The sequence below is a fragment of the Carlito syrichta genome, unplaced genomic scaffold, assembly GCF_000164805.1.
Source record: "Carlito syrichta isolate Samal-C Ts95f unplaced genomic scaffold, Tarsius_syrichta-2.0.1 Scaffold304418, whole genome shotgun sequence".
Taxonomy (NCBI): domain Eukaryota; kingdom Metazoa; phylum Chordata; class Mammalia; order Primates; family Tarsiidae; genus Carlito; species Carlito syrichta.
This window is the reverse complement of record NW_007248514.1, coordinates 358561-373990: the sequence shown is the minus strand read 5'-3', so window position 1 is coordinate 373990 and position 15430 is coordinate 358561. Positions and strand designations below refer to the sequence as shown.

At 51.2% G+C, this 15430-nt stretch overlaps 1 pseudogene; it reads left to right on the top strand.

Annotated features, from left to right (window-relative positions):
* Window positions 1-14928: 14928 nt before the first annotated feature.
* Window positions 14929-15170, top strand: LOC110595793 (annotated as a pseudogene).
* The last annotated feature ends 260 nt before the right edge of the window (window positions 15171-15430 follow it).

The window sequence follows — 15430 nt, the reverse complement described above, 5'->3', positions numbered from 1 at the left end:
GGACGTCTGCTTTCTCCATCACCGCCTGGGCTTCCCGGCGGCCCCCTGCTCCAAACGCAGAGCCGCGCGCACAGAAGCGCCACTGTTCTGCCTTGGCAGCGGCCTGGCCCGACAGCTTGCGCCTGAGCGGCAGACCCATCCGTCAGGCGGGAAGGATGGAGCGACGTCCGGCTGCCCGCTCTGAGGACTCCCCAGGGAGACACCTCTGGCCTTGACCCAGACTCCTCTCTTCCCCTCTCCCCACTCCCCCAACCCTGCCCCCAACCGCCAGCTCGGTGTATACGTCTGTCTCTACTCCCTTCCCCCTCTCCGCCCGCACCCCATACACACACAGCCTGGGGCCTGAGACCCAGGAGAACCAGCTCCTCTCATGGGTCACCCTGAGAGGTCCTTCCCCTACGCACATCCACATGGCAGAGCATAACTCTGGCTCAAAAGGATCCAGAGAGCTCAGTGGACCACAATCCAAAGCTAAGTCAGCCAACCAACACTCAGGGTTTAAACCAAGGACTTTGGGCAGGCCCTAGAGAGTGAAGGAATTAGAAAAATAGTACAAATAAAAGATATGGTCTTTATTCCTGGGTTTTTACGGGTATTTTATGCCTCCTGAAACATTTTGCAGAAATCAAATTCCTTCTTGATCAAATTATCTTCTTAGTGTGCAACGGAGCTTGCAAGTACCTAGATGGCATTCTATGTTAAAACAAAAACAAAACAAAACAAACTCAAAACAAACAAGAAAACCTCCTCCACTTTTTGGTGTGTATTTTTCTTCCTGTCAATTTGTGACAATCATCCATCCAGCCTGCTTAAAATAGCACATGCTTTACAGTGTAGTAAGGATGACAGAATACACACTTAGTACAGGGGATAAGTATAAAGTGCAGGTCCTGTCGGCGTGTAGAGTAGCAGGAGAAGGAGGGAAAATTACAAAAGTTTTGACTTAATTAAAGAAGACTTCCTGGAGGAGGCAGGACTGGATTTGGAAGTAGAATGATGAGATAAGCTTGAAAAGAAAGCTCAAATATGGAAACACTGGTTGCAAAGTGAGACAGGTTTTGTATTTTACTTCAGGTTGAGGGGCAGAAACTCTTGGCTACAACTTATTTCCCCTAAAAATATAATGAGTGAAAGAAGACTTGTGTGATAGCAAAAGGAACTCAGGGAGACAGTGGGATCTTGGCTAATGCTGGAGGTGAAAGTGGGGATTAAGAGGGCCCTGAGCACCTTTGCCCTGTACTTGGCTGTGGGCTGTGAGAGGGATGCCGGGACTCAGGGACACCGCTTTCTGTTGTCCCACGAGAAGACTTGGGTGTGGAGTTGTTGGAGGCAGGAAGGACCCCAGAGCATCCACCACCAGCCCAGATATGGTTGGAGAGGGAGAGAGAAAAGCAGAGATTCTCTCCCTTCTTTCCCAGATTGTAAGGGTGAGTGAGTAATGTGAATAAGAATGTAATGTGACTGAGGCCCCGTTCACTCACATCCCTAGTCTTTCTTGAGCACCTACTATGTGGCATGTACTCCATAGGCACCAAGGATCCGGAGATGGTCAGGGCATAGTCCCTGTCAACAAGACACGGGCAGTCTGGTGAGGGAAACAGGTCACTGGTTCATTCTATCAAAAACGAAAAAAGTACAACTTGGCGAGACCTCGTCTCTACAATAAATCAAAAGTTAAAAACAAAACAAAAACAAAACAAGCATTGACTGAGCACTTACTATGAGCCAGGCAGAGCTGCAGGTACAACTGGGAATGGGACAGACCCAAGCCCTGCGTTGTCAGAGGGCACCACAGGGTGCAGATGGGCAGTTGTCATTCAGGGTGATGTGCACCGTGGGGGTGGGGGGCAGTTGCCACCCAAATCTTTGAAGGGGATGCTGAAGGGGGTGGCAGAAGTAACACCACATCTGATCTCACAGGGTGCAGGAATCAGGGGCGGAATGGTGCGGGGAGGGCGTGCTGGGCCTGGGGCCTGTGTGCTCATTCAGCATCCCCTCCCTGCCCGAGGAGCTGTGGCCAGCGCAAGCCTGGGCCAAGCTTCTCAACTCTGGGATGTCACTGGCCTGCCCTGAGGCAGCTCTTCCAGCGCCAGCGGGAAAGCCAGATGATGATCCTACAACAGCCAGACCAGGGAGGAGGTTATCAGTTCTCCCTCCTCGGCTGGGAAGCTTCTGCCTCAGGGCCAGGCTATGTGGGGAGGCTGAGGGGGTGGGAGGGCACCGTGGAGGGTCTTACTCTTTCTGCGTTCCCCTCACTGATAACAGTTTTGAAACAAACCAGATTTTCAATAAAAAGAAACAGGTGATCTGTCTCTGCAGTCGCAGCTGAATACAAACCAGGCCAAGAATTGTCCTACCCAGAGGCCTTCCTGCCTTCTGGGTCTCAACCAGCTCCTGACACCAGCGCTCCCACCTCCACCCACACCGCCTCCCTGGAGCTGAATCTAGAAGGGCAGGAGCGAAAGCACAGTGGGGAAGGGTGTTCAGGCGAAGAGAACAGAATGGGCAAAGGCCCCGAGGCCAGAGCGGTTGGCAACTGCAGGTGCCTCAGCATAGAGGTGAGTCTGCAGAACTGGTACAAGTCCGCGGAGAGTCCAACACACCAGGCTAAGGGGGTGAGGGTGGTGTGGGACCCTGTAGGTTTTATGGTCTAAATGTTGACAAGTTTTCCACATTGTAAACAACAGAAGAATGTGACACTCTTGCGCCCACTCTCCAGACTTGAGGTTTTGTGTTTTTGTTTTTTGAGTTGGAGTCTCACTCCTTTGCTCAGGCTGGAGTGCAGTGGCACGCACGCTCATGGCCACGCCAGCGTCAACCTTCTGGGCTCCAGCGATCCTTCTGCCTCAGCCTTCTGAGTAGCAGGAACTACAGGTCCATGCTACCACGCCCGGCTATTTTTTTTTTATTATTGTAGAGACGAGGGCTCACCAAGTTGCCCGGGCTGGTCTCAAACCCATGGGCTCAGGCAATCGATTCGCCTCGGCCTCCCAAAGTGCTGGGATTACAGGCTGAGCCACCGAGTCTGGCCTGACTTGAGGTTTTGTTAAGCTTCTGTCAATATTTTGTCAATTTTGTGCCAAAATAAAATAAATAAATCATAACACATAAAGTCGAAGCTCCCTTTGTCCCGTCCCCAGTTCTGTTGTCCTCCCTTCTGGAGCCACCACCATCAGGGATTGGGGAGGTTCTTCCAGGCCATGTCTTTCTATCTTTACCATACACAGAGATCCATGACTAACACTATATTGCTTCCGCGCATTTTTAAAAAGATGCCCAACCGTTGTGGTATGATTTATAACTTTATTTTTTCACTCCACACTTAAGTCTTTATTTGTGGTTTTTAGGCCAAGCGGTGACAAACGTGGAACTGAATTTTGCAATATGATGCTGGATGCCAAGCAGAGGATTCCAGGTGACAGGGAAGGACGCAGAATGGTGACAGCAGGAAGGAGGAGACAGAAGCAATGGTGTTCAGAAAGAGAATCCACACCACAGGCTGGGGATGGCAAGCCTGGGAGGGCGGGGTTGGTCTCATACCTGCTGCTTTTCAACACTGCCAACAGGGCCCGGCTGTTTGTTGAAGATGCTGGGGTGCCTATTTGTTGACTGAGGGAGGTTGGGGGTGGGCAGAGGGGTCCAGGGTGACTCCCAGACTCCTGCCTGGATGACGGTCCTGGTCTTCAAGATGTAGGCCCCAGAAGAAGCTGGGTTGCAGGGAAAGACGAATCTGGAAGCCATCTTCCTGGTCCAGAGAAAATGAGGCTGCGTGCGTGAGAGGGATGTCTGGTTAGGAAGCAAACTGGATGCTCAGCCTCAGGACTGAAAAATCCTGTAGCAGGTAGTCATTGACAGCTCTTTGGGATCTAAAGGGACACGAGATTGCAAAGGGGAAAGATTGGGTCCTGCTGTGGGCAAAGGGGCGGCTGAAAAACAAGCCACATCCAAAAGCAAGTTTCCTGAGAAGGCCAGGGGGGCAGGCCAGCTTTCCCATCAGCCACCACGAGCATCCTGCACCGGCAGCCCATTAGCCAAGGCAGAGGAGGAGGAAGGACGTGTCATAAGTGAGTCTGGGATCATAAAGACCTTTTCAGACGTCCACACGCTCAACTTGGCTCCCATGGCATATTCATCAACAAGATGGACAGACGGGGTGGTCACGACACGATGGACAGGCAGGATTTCTTAAAGACCTATTCTTGACCAAATCTAGTCTCTCTGTTCAGGAAAGGGTGCAGAATATAACCTGCTTTCTAACTCCTAAGACCTGGAGCTCAGGCCCTTCACCTCAAAGGGCTGCCCTCCAAGAGATCCCTCAAAGCCCCTGCTATCCCTCTGGCCTTACCCCATACCTCGGCCCCAGGCCCAGCCACAGCCCTTCCTCTGCTGCTAATTCCCCTAGAAACAGGCTCCTGCCCTGCATCTCCATAAGCCCCGATCTTCTCTGACACCTTCTACTCCCCCAGAAGCCAGCCCCATCCTTCCTGTCACCCAACACTGATCTCCTGAACAAACTCTGGCTGCTCACAGCTCTGCCCTTCTTTGTCCTTGGCCCTCGTCCCTTCCTTCACCTGAGTCTTCATAGCTTGCTCTCAGAGTTCTTTGGGTCCTGGCTATGGTTAAGTGGCATTGCCCTGCTTCACCCTGGGTCTGGGCTAGAAATGCCTTTACCATCCTCAGTGCCCCTCTCTGGGGGGACCAGGAGGGTCGCTTTAGTGTGTTTGATCTGGCAGAGTAAGGCATGCCCTTCTGTCTGAAAGGGTGAGGTTGTGGGCCTAGCTCACTGGGCTCCCTTTTCTAGAAGTACTTGCAATTTAGACCTTCTCTTTACTCGGGGAATTTTAAATATAGTAAAGCAATGTTGTAGATGGAGATCTTGGGATAATCGCCTTTCCATGAGCTGGTTGGCTAGAAGGTGTGGTGGGACCCTTGTCCCCTGGATCCAATCCCTAGGATCACCAAAGGGCCAATCCAAAGAGTCTCAGACCAGGCAGTGACCCTTGCACCTTAAACTTGGTCAGGTTTCTAATTTTTACCAGAAATACACCTGCAGAGTGCCACCTGCCTGAACCCCACACTGAGCAGTGCTCTAAACCAGAAGAGAATGAAGCTATGTAGACTTCCACCTCAAAGGGTTGTAGAACCAACAGGATTCCCAGAGTCATGTGACTTGCCTGGCTCCCCAGGGTTTTTCCTCGGGAAATGACTGGGTTCTTACTTCCTTCTCATTTTCACCTATCTTAACTGTTCAACTTCTCTACAACTAATGCATATTACTTGTACTATTAAAAAGAAAATTCTAGAAAGACCAAGAGTTAGGATTTTTTTTTTTTTTTTTTTTAGTTGGAGTCTCACTCTGTCGCTCAGACTGGAGTGCAGTGACCTGCTGGGCTCAGGAGATCCCTCAGCCTCAGCCTTCCAAGTAGTCAGAAGTACAGGCACACGCTACCCCGCCCGGCTAGTTTTTGATTTATTGTAGAGACGAGGTCTCGCAAAGTTGCCCGGGCTGGTCTTGAACCCGCGGGCTCAGGCAATCCACTTGCCTTGGCCTCCCAAAGTGCTGGGATTATAGGCTGAGCCACCGAACCTGGCCTGAGTTAGGAATTTTAACTGGGAGTCCATGGTGACAGATGTCCCTGAGTTAGGCCACAGGGCTGTGATTAGGTGGGTGTCCTGTGGAGGTTTTACATGAGTCATTGCAAGGGGCCCTTTAAAAACACGGAAGCCGGCCAGGCTCAGTGACTCAGACTGTAATCCCAGCACTTTGGGAGGCTGAGGCCAGTGAAGTGTGTGAGCCCGCAGGTTCAAGAGCAGTCCGGGCAACTTGGCAAGACATCATCTCTACAATAAGTAAAAAATTAGCCGGGCAGGGTAGCACATGCCTGTAGTTCCGGGTACTTGAAAGGCTGAGGCAGAAGGATTATCCGAGCCCAGTGGGTCAATGCTAGGGTGGCCATGAGTGTGCCACTGCACTCCAGCATGGGTGACAGAGTGAGACTCCAACTCAAAAAACAAACAAACAAACAGACAAAAAACATGGAAGTCTTGAGCCCTGGGCAGTCCCAAGGCTGTGCCAACCAAGGGTACCTGCAGAGGGTTAGATTTGGTAGTCCCAGAAAGAGAGTACCCTAGGAAGGAAGGCCTCGATGGTCAAGTTCTCGCCACAGTCATGAAACTTAAAAGCAGCTTAGCAGCAGAACCCCCCCCCCAAAAAAAGGCAGCTAAACCCCTAGCAGCTTTTGGGTTTTTTTCTTTTTTTTTTTTTCTTTTGAGTCTGAGTCTCACTCTTTTGCCCAGACTGGAGTTCAATGGCATGCTCACAGCCACTGCAGCCTCAACCTGCTGGGCTCAGGAGATCCTTCCATCTCAGCCTTCCAAGTAGCTGGAACCACAGGCATGTGCCACTACGCCCAGCAAATTTTTTTATTTTATTGTAGAGATAAGGTCTTGCCCAGTTGCCCAGGCTGGTCTTGAACCCCTGGGCTCAGGCAATCCTCTTGTCTCTGGCTCCTAAAGTGTTGGAATTACAGATGTGAGTCACCGCACCCGGCTACTTTTTTCTTAGGAATCCAACTAATCTCAAGTGTTCTGCTCTGCAACCTTCTACAGAGTGGGACTATTCACTCAGCTGATGATTAGTGGCTCAGCTAGCAATTATTAAACAGGAAGGAATCAGAAATAGAAATAATGAATTTAAACTAAATACTTCATGTTCTTAAGGTTAAACTTGAAGGCAGAACAGTGAGAAGGTAGAAATAGCATTGTTGTCATTTGTTTGTTTTGCTCTTTAAAAGAACCAAGAAGTTGGAAATCCTGGCTGTTCTTCAAGTTCTGTCTCTGACATAGGGATCCTCAAATTTTTTGGCCAAAGTCCCTTTGATATGAGGGACAGGAGAGTGAAACTGGGGTTTAGCCTAGAGGGCTGTCAGCAAGGACCAAGTTTTGTTTCCAAGTTGCAGTCTCATTGTCGCCCAGGCTGGAGTTCAGGGGCATACTCACAGCCACCCCAGCATTGACCCGCTGGGCTCTGGTGATCCTTCCATCTCAGCCTTCCAAGTAGCTGGAACTACAGGCACATGCTACCATGCCCAGCTAATTTTTTGACTTATTGTAGAGATGAGGTCTTGCCAAGTTGCCCAGGCTGTCCTTGAACCCGTGGACTCAGGTAATCCCCTCACCTCGGCCTCCCAAAGTGCTGGGATTACAGGCTTGAGCCACCTGGCTTGAATTCCTTTTATTTCTTTCTTTTGCCTAGCTGCCCTGGCGTGGACTGCCAGTACTATGCTGAATAGGAGTGGTGGGAATGGGCATCCTTTTCTTGTTCCTGATCTTAGAGGAAAAGCTTTCACCTTCCCTTCCCTTTTCCTTGTCTGAGTCAGGGTCTCGCTCTGTCACCCAGGCTGGAGGGCAGTGGCATGATCACAGCTACTGCAGACCTGACCTGCTGGGCCCAGGTGATCCTTCCGCCTCAACCTCCCGATTTGATGGGACTACAGTCATGTGCCACCACACCTAGCTAATTGTTTGATTTATTGTAGAGACAAGGTCTCGCCATGTTGCCCAGGCTGGGTTCAGGTAATCCTCTCGTCTTGGCTTCCCAAAGTGCTGGGATTACAGGCGTGAGCCACTGCGCCTGGCTCATCTTTTCACCATTGAGTAAAATGTTAGCTGTGGGCTTGTCATATATGGCCTTGGTTGTGTTGAGGTAGATTCCTTCCATATCTAACTTGTTGAGTTTGTATCACGAAGGGTGTTGGATTTGTCAATGCTTTTTCTACATCTAATGAGATGACCATATGGTTTCTGTCCTTCCTTCTGTTACTGTGGTGTGTCCCATGTATAGTTTTGTGCATATTGAACTGTCCGTGCATCTCTCTCTCTTTTCTTTTTTTGAGTCGGGGGTTTCACTCTGTTGCCTAGGCTGAAAGGCAGTGGCACAATCATGACTTACCACATCCTGGACCTCCTGGGCTCAAGTGATTCTCTTGCCTCAGCCTCTTGAGTTGCTGGAACTATAGTCATGTGCCACCACACCTGGCTAATTATTTGATTTATTGTAGAGGCGAGATCTTGCCATGTTGCCCAGGCTGGTCTTGAACTCCTGGGCTCAGGCAATCCTCTTGCCTTGGCTTCCCAAAGTGCTGGGATTATAGACATGAGCCACTGTGCCTGGGCCAATTTTTTTTGGTAAGAAATGTTTAATTAAAGAGAGTAGGCCAGGTGTGTAGGCTCACACCTGTAATCCCAGGACTTTGGGAGGCAAGAGGATTTCCTGAGCCCAGGGATTTGAGCCCAGCCTGGATTACTTGGTGAGAACTTGTCTCTACAATCAATCAAAAAAACATTAGCCGGGTATGGTGGCACATGCCTGTAGATCCAGCTACTTGGAAGACTGAGATGGAAGGATTGCCTGAGCCCAGCAGGTTGAGACTGCGGTGGCTGTAAGTATGCCACTGCACTCCGGTCTGGGCGACAAAGTGAGACTCTGACTCAAAAAAAAAAAAAAAAATTATGCTTTAAACTATTCGCCATCAAAAAACCTCTGTGGTCCTCAGAGGGCTTCTGTGTCAGCCCTAGCATGTAGCCACTGCAGCGCGGCCCTGGGCACTTGCACCCAGGTGAGAGGAACTACAGAGAGTAGTCCCCAAGTGAGTCCCTTCTTTAATTAAACTGGTTAAGCCACTTGCCACTGTCCCAGGCTGTATCTCTAACTAAAGCCGTTTAGTGAGCACTTACTGTGCACCAAGCATGTGCCAAATGCTCTTATATGCATCATGCCACTTAAGTTCTCACCACCACCTGCCTAAGGGCACACAGCTGTGAAGGAGCAGAGGGAGGACCCCAACACCCACTCGCCTGGCTCAAAGCAGACAGCGGCCCTTGCTGCCCATCAGAGGCCAAGGCTGAGCTCCTGGTGAGTGAGCAGCAGTCTCCAGGGAACAACTGTTGGGGTTCATCTAGAAAGAGTGTAGGTGTGATACAAGGCACTTCAGGAAAGCTGGGTTTAGGGGGGGCCCTGCCCTTGACTGGCTATGGGTTCTTTCAGAAGCCCCTGACCCCACCTATAAAATGGCATAAAAAAGACCTGTGAAAGGGACAATGAGAAGAAAAAAAAAGACAAGTGTTGAGTCACATCCTAGCCTCCTGCTTGTCTGTTACTTATGGGCTGTGTCATCTCAGGCAGGTTGCTGAAGTGCTACGCTGTTTCCTCACTTCCAAAATGGGAGGACTAAGACCCATCCCCCAGGGTTGCTGTGGGGATTAGAAATAATGCATGTGGGCCGGGCGCAGTGGCTCAAGCCTGTAATCCCAGCACTTTGGGAGGCCGAGGTGAGAGGATTGCCTGAACCCAGGGGTTCGAGACCAGCCTGGGCAACTTGGTGAAACCTTGTCTCTACAATAAATCAAAAAGTTAGCCGGGCGTGGTGGTGTGTGCCTATAGTTCCAGCTACTTGGAAGGCTGAGGTGGAAGGATTACCTGAGCCTAGCGGGTTGAGGTTGTGGTGGCTGTGAGTGTGCCACTGCACTCCAACCTGGGTGACAGAGTGAGACAAAAAATAAATAAATGAAAGAAAAGAAAAAAAGAAATAATACATGCAGAACACCTGGAATCGAGTTAGACATGTAGTAGTTGCTCAATAAATGCTCCTTAATTACAGTAATTTTTATAATGTAGTATTAGCGGTAGTAACCATATTAAAAAATTGTGATAATTAAAATGAAAGAAGCATGTGAGAGGAATACCACCAAGTAGAGTAATCCTTCACATATAAGGAGACGGAGAGTCCACCTTAATGTGCTGTAAGACAGTTCTGCTGGTTGAAGTTCCATCAAGGAGTGGGGAGGAAGTGGCCCTGGGAATTATACCTCAGGCTGGTTGAAGTGGGGGTAGGGAGGACCCAGGTCCCTCTGCTGAGCTGGCAGGGAGGGCAGACCCTGACTCTCCACAAAGGGAGATTTCAAGGTCTGTCTCAGCTTTAACCTTGGCTAAGTCTGATTCTGGGACCCAGCTAGTTGTCCTCATTCCTCTGTGCGGGCAAGACATGCAAGACCACCCACCATATCTTGGTGAAATGTGTCCCCCAACTTGGCAGCCACGCACAGACACTTCCCTGAAACTCAGGGATGGGGGTTCTCTCTACAGAGACCCCCGGCCTTGAGCACAGACTGCCTCTCCCTCTTCTAGTCAGGGCCTCGCAGGCCAGCCTGGAGGGAGTTTTCCAGCGCAGGTGGGCTTCCTGAGTGGCTGAGACGATGTAGGTGGGATCGGTTCTCCCACCTGGGCCTCTTCCCCCAAAGCTGGTGTCCCAGACACCTCTCTCGGTTTGGAAAGCAGATTATTTATGGTTTATTTTTGACACCAGATCATCGCTGCCCAAGTTTCATCAATTTGTCACTGTTTTTATTGTCAGCAATTGCCCATAACTGGAGCACATTTAAAATGTCATTGATCTTGGTATTACAGTGTCATAATCTGACAGTAATAGGTGTAGCCAGCACAGGAAGCCCAGGCCCTGAGATTGATGGCGTTCAGCACACCAATTATATTCTGTCCATCTAAGTGATAAAAGAGTACGTAGGAGGCATTCAATAGATAAATTAGATATCGCTCCCAATTACAGCCCTTTATTTTATGGAGTCCTATGCTCCCCTTAGAACTTTTTTTCTTCATTTGGCTTGTAAAGGGGCATTACCTGACCCCCAAAGACTGGGGTTGACTCCCCTGCCTGCCCCGCCCTGGGTTCGACCCTGCTCTTTCCTGACCATCTTGTGGTCTCTCACTTGGGCTTTCTCTGGGACTCACCTGGGAGCCTCCCCAGTGTGGTGAATGGAGGGGCCTCAGTATCTGGGGAGGACTTGGATCAGTCCTTTGGGAAGGACTAGGAACCCTGGCAGTGTCTTTCCTTGATGTGACACAGCCTAAAGAAATGAGGTCGGGAGAGGGGCTATACCATGAGTTAAGGCCAGGCACCGTGGGAGGCTAAGGCGGGAGGATTGCTTGAGCCCAAGAGTTCGAGACAAGCTTGGGTAACATAATGAAACCGCATCTCTATAAAAAAAAATTTTCAAACTTCGCCAGGTGTGGTAGTACACACCTGTAGTCCCAGCTACTTGAGAGGCTGAGGCTGTAGGATCACCTGAGCCCAGGAGGTCGAGGCTGCAGTGAGCTGTGATCATGCCACTGCACTCCAGCCTGGGCAACAGAGTGAGATCCCCAACTCCAAAAATTCTTGAAATGAAACAAAACAAAATAAAAATAAATAAAATAAATCTTTGTTTGTTTTTTTTTTTGCGTTGGAGTCTTACTCCGTCGCCCAGACTGGAGTGCAGTGGCCGCTCCCGGCCACTGCAGCCTCAACCTGCTGGGCTCCAGTGATCCTTCCACCTCAGCCTTCCAAGTAGATGGAACTACAGGCGTGCACTACCATGCCCGGCTGATTTTTTTATTTATTGTAGAGATGAGGTCTCACCAAGTTGCCCAAGCGGGTCTCAAACCCGCGGGCTCAGGCAATTCACTCACCTCAGCCTCCCAAGGCATGGGATTACAGGCTGAGCCACCGAGCCTGGCCAGGGTTAAAATCTTTAAATCCCAGACCACAACAGAGCCTTTAGAAGAACATTTGGCTATGGCTGGGGAGGAGGAAGATGGTAAGATGGGTTTCAGTCCTCAGGAGGTAATCCATCCACCCACCCCACCGCCTCCACTCCAAGCTGGGTTGAGCCAATTCCAATCTTTCCTTGGAAGAACCCCCCAGGAGTCTCAGGCACCCCTGTTCCAACTCAGATCAGATGACATCCCAGCACAAGTTCCAGCTCTGCCACTGTTGCAGGAGCACAATGCCAGCTTTCCTGGGAGGCAGTGGGCTCCTCCTTTGGGAATAAGGCCAAGGGCAGTTACTTTCCAGGAAGACTGCTCGCCCCAGGCATGGAAATGCTCAACCATGGAACAGAGGTACCATGACAGAGTAACTTTATCTGGACTCACAAGCACCTTGAACTCTGAGGGCAGCCTTGACCTTGCCCAGACCTCTGCTTCCCCATCCCCGTATCCCCCTGAAGCTAGCAGGAATCCTAGAGGAAGCCAGGACACCAGGTGGTGAGCAGTGATCCAGGTTCATGGACGGTGTTTTGAAAGAGAAAGTGTCCATGCGCTGGGCTGCACCCACAGCCTGTTGCCATCTCAGTGTTATAAATAATCCTGGCACTAAGTGCCCTGTTACACGGAAGGGAAGCAGTTCTCATGGCGTGAAACCTGAGACTGCGGATCAGGGGAGGAGGGATGACTGGGGACAGGGAGAGAGGTGTGGAACGATCGCCCGGGGGCCCCTCGAGTGCACCCCCAGGCTGGTGATGGATGGGTTTCTGGAGCAGCGGATAGTACTTCCAGCGAAATGTTTATAGGGAACGAGTGCGATTTAAACAACGTCTTGGCCGATAAACAGCAGCCAGACGGGGGGAGAAGGCCTGGCAAGGAGTGGGAGAATCTGTGGCCCGAGGCCCCTGGTGTTAAGTAGCTGTCTGAAGCTCTGCTTAGACACACGCACCAGCTTGGGTCTTAACATGTTTTTAAGAGCTGGTTATGATTTCCTTGAGGGCGGATCAGATTAAGACTAGAGTGCAGCCCCCAGCCGAGTGCCTTCAATAACTGTCCATCACGTCCTCTTTAGAGACAGCGGCCTTCTCCCCGTGGCTCAGGGAGCCCGTGACTGGGGAGGACAGGAAGCAGTGCGGCTCGTCAGCCTGTTCCCGGGCAGCATGGGACCTGTCTGCCCTCTGCACGGGGTGCTGCCCTGGCTGCCAGGGCAGCCAAGGAACAGGCAAGGAGTCCCACCCTCGGCAAGCTCTCGGCCTTCAAAGGAAGGGAAAACACAGCCCAGAAGAGAAAGTGGAGGACGGAAGCCCAGGAAGGGGAAACTGTCACCAAATCCAGAGTCCAGGCACTTCTTATCATGTCCACTGGGGCCACCCTGGTCCAAGTCACTCGTCTCTGACTCGAATTAGAGCGATGACCCTCCAACAGGTCTCCCTGCATCTTCCCTCGCCCTCCTGTGATCTGTTCTTACCACAACACTTTTAAAAACTGAAGTCTGATCATGTCTTTATTCCCCATTTCGCTCAGAGTGAAAGGCAGCCCCCTCATCCCCTCTCTGGTGTCATCCGCTCCTGCTCTTCCTGCTCCCTTCCCCTACAGCCACATTGGCACCCAGGTTCCACAGATTTGCCAGGCATGCTCCTGCCTCAGGGCCTTTGCACCTGCCATCCTTTCTACTTGAAATCCCCGTGCCAAGATATCTGGGCTGAAGTCCTTTCTCCCCTCTAAGTCTTTGTTCAGATACCATATTCTCAACAAGCCCTCCTTGACTGTACCATACTTAAAACCTCAAACTTCCCCTCCATCCTGATCTCTCTGCCCTTGTCCTATTTTTTTTCTGTAACAATGATCACCTTCTAACATATAATTTGCTTATTCAGTGAGTACATTGTTCATGATCTTTCTCTCTCTGCTAGCATGTCAATTCCACACGGGCAGGGGTCCTTCTCTGTCTTGAACCTGGAACGGTGCTCAGTCATAATTGCTTAATGAGTGAATGTGAAGGGTGAAGCTAACAAGGGCAGGGCTTGGAGGAGAGGATTGAGAGAGGCCATTCCAGGCTTGTGGTGAATGTGTGTCTTACCTCCCAGCAGTCCATGTGCGAGTATCTGGGAGTTGGAATCTTGGGCACAGATGCAGGAGCTGGGCTGGGGCATTGCCCCAAATGGGGAGGTTCAGAGGACAAAAGGACAGAGCTGGATTGAGTTCCTGAATCTGGTGGAGAACTTGACTTCAGACTGGGATTCCACCCTCTTCAAGGCCAACATATACTTGGGATGAACATATCCAAGGGACATGCAGGTCAAGAATGAGGTGGTTGGAAGTGGGGGTGCACAGGGAGTAGTCAAAAGCCTTTGGGGGGCTGGGCTCGGTGGCTCAGCCTGTAATCCCAGCACTCTGGGAGGCTGAGGCGAGTGGATTGCCTGAGCCCGTGGGTTCAAGACCCACCTAGGCAACTTGGCGAGACCTCGTCTCTACAATAAATCAAAAATTAGCCAGGCATGGTAGCGCAGGCCTGTAGTTTTGTCTACTTGGAAGGCTGAGGGGGAAGGATCACCAGAGCCCAGCAGGCTGAGGCTGCGGTGGCCAAGAGGTGTGCCACTGCCCTCCAGCCTAGGTGACAGAGTGAGATTTAAACTCAAAAAAAAAAAAAGCCTTTGGGGGTGGAGAGGGCAGCTGGAAGAGAAGGTGTGTGTCTTCTAGGTCTGGAAAAGGGCTGAGGAGGAATACCAGGGCCTGAGGAAGACCGTGTACACACGTGGGAGGAGGAGGCAGAGTCCCGGAGACTGGCTCTCAAGGGAGTGTTCCAGCTCCATTGAGGGCAGAACAAGCCCTGGGCCGCAGCTAAAGTGAAAGGGACCTGAGCCAGACCTCAAGGAAGGGCCCCCAGTGCGTGATAGGTGGTGGAGGGCGGCATGGAGCCCTGTTCTCTAGAAGACTTGGGCAGGACCCAGCTGGATGCACACCTCAGCCAGGCTGACATGGAGCACCCTGTGGGCCTGCGGGGCCCTGGGCCAGGCGTGTGGGGGACAAGAGCCCTGGACAAGGGAGGGCTACTGCCTCTGCCTGGCTCTTGACTCCACCCTCTCCCCTGCAAGGTCTCTGAGCTCCTTGGCACGGCCCTGTGCCTACGCTCCCGTCCTCATGTGTCTGCATCTTACCAGGGTGGGGAGGGGAAATTGAGAGTACTTAGCGCTGCTCCGAAGCCCTCCAGCCCAGCGGCCTAGACATCCTTACCACCTCACTTCAAAATCTCAGTGCTGGCAGGCCGCCCTTGAAGCCCAGCTGCTGGGCCTCAAAACTGGAGCCATCGTCCCTGACGCAGAGCGGCCACCATGGCCAAGCACCTGGCCCAAATCATTGTGATGGGTGTGCAGGTGGTGAGCAGGGCCTTTGCCTGGGCCTTACAGCAGCAGTTTACAGAACTACGAACACTTGTTTGAGGTGAATGACAAATCCGTGGGCGGCTCCTTCTACTTGCAGTCCAAGGTGGTCCGTGCGAAGGAGCGCCTGGATGAGGAATTCAGGATCCAGACCCAGGAGGACAGAGAAAAGGAGCAGATGCCCAAAACGTGACTACTCATCTCCCGTGCCCTGCCTCTAATTTATACCTTGATGGTAAATGTCTCTACAGCAAAAAAAAAAAAAAAAAAAAAATCTCAGCGCTGAAGCCAGCTTTGCGGTGACTTCAGGGTACAAGACAGGAAAAGCAGAAAATACTTCTGGAGGGTGATGCAAGACCTTGGTTTCTGTGGTTATAATGGAGTGAGGACATGGGGGCCCTGGGGACCTGAGGATGGGGAGACTTACTTGTCATTGTGTAACTTTTGGTGCTTT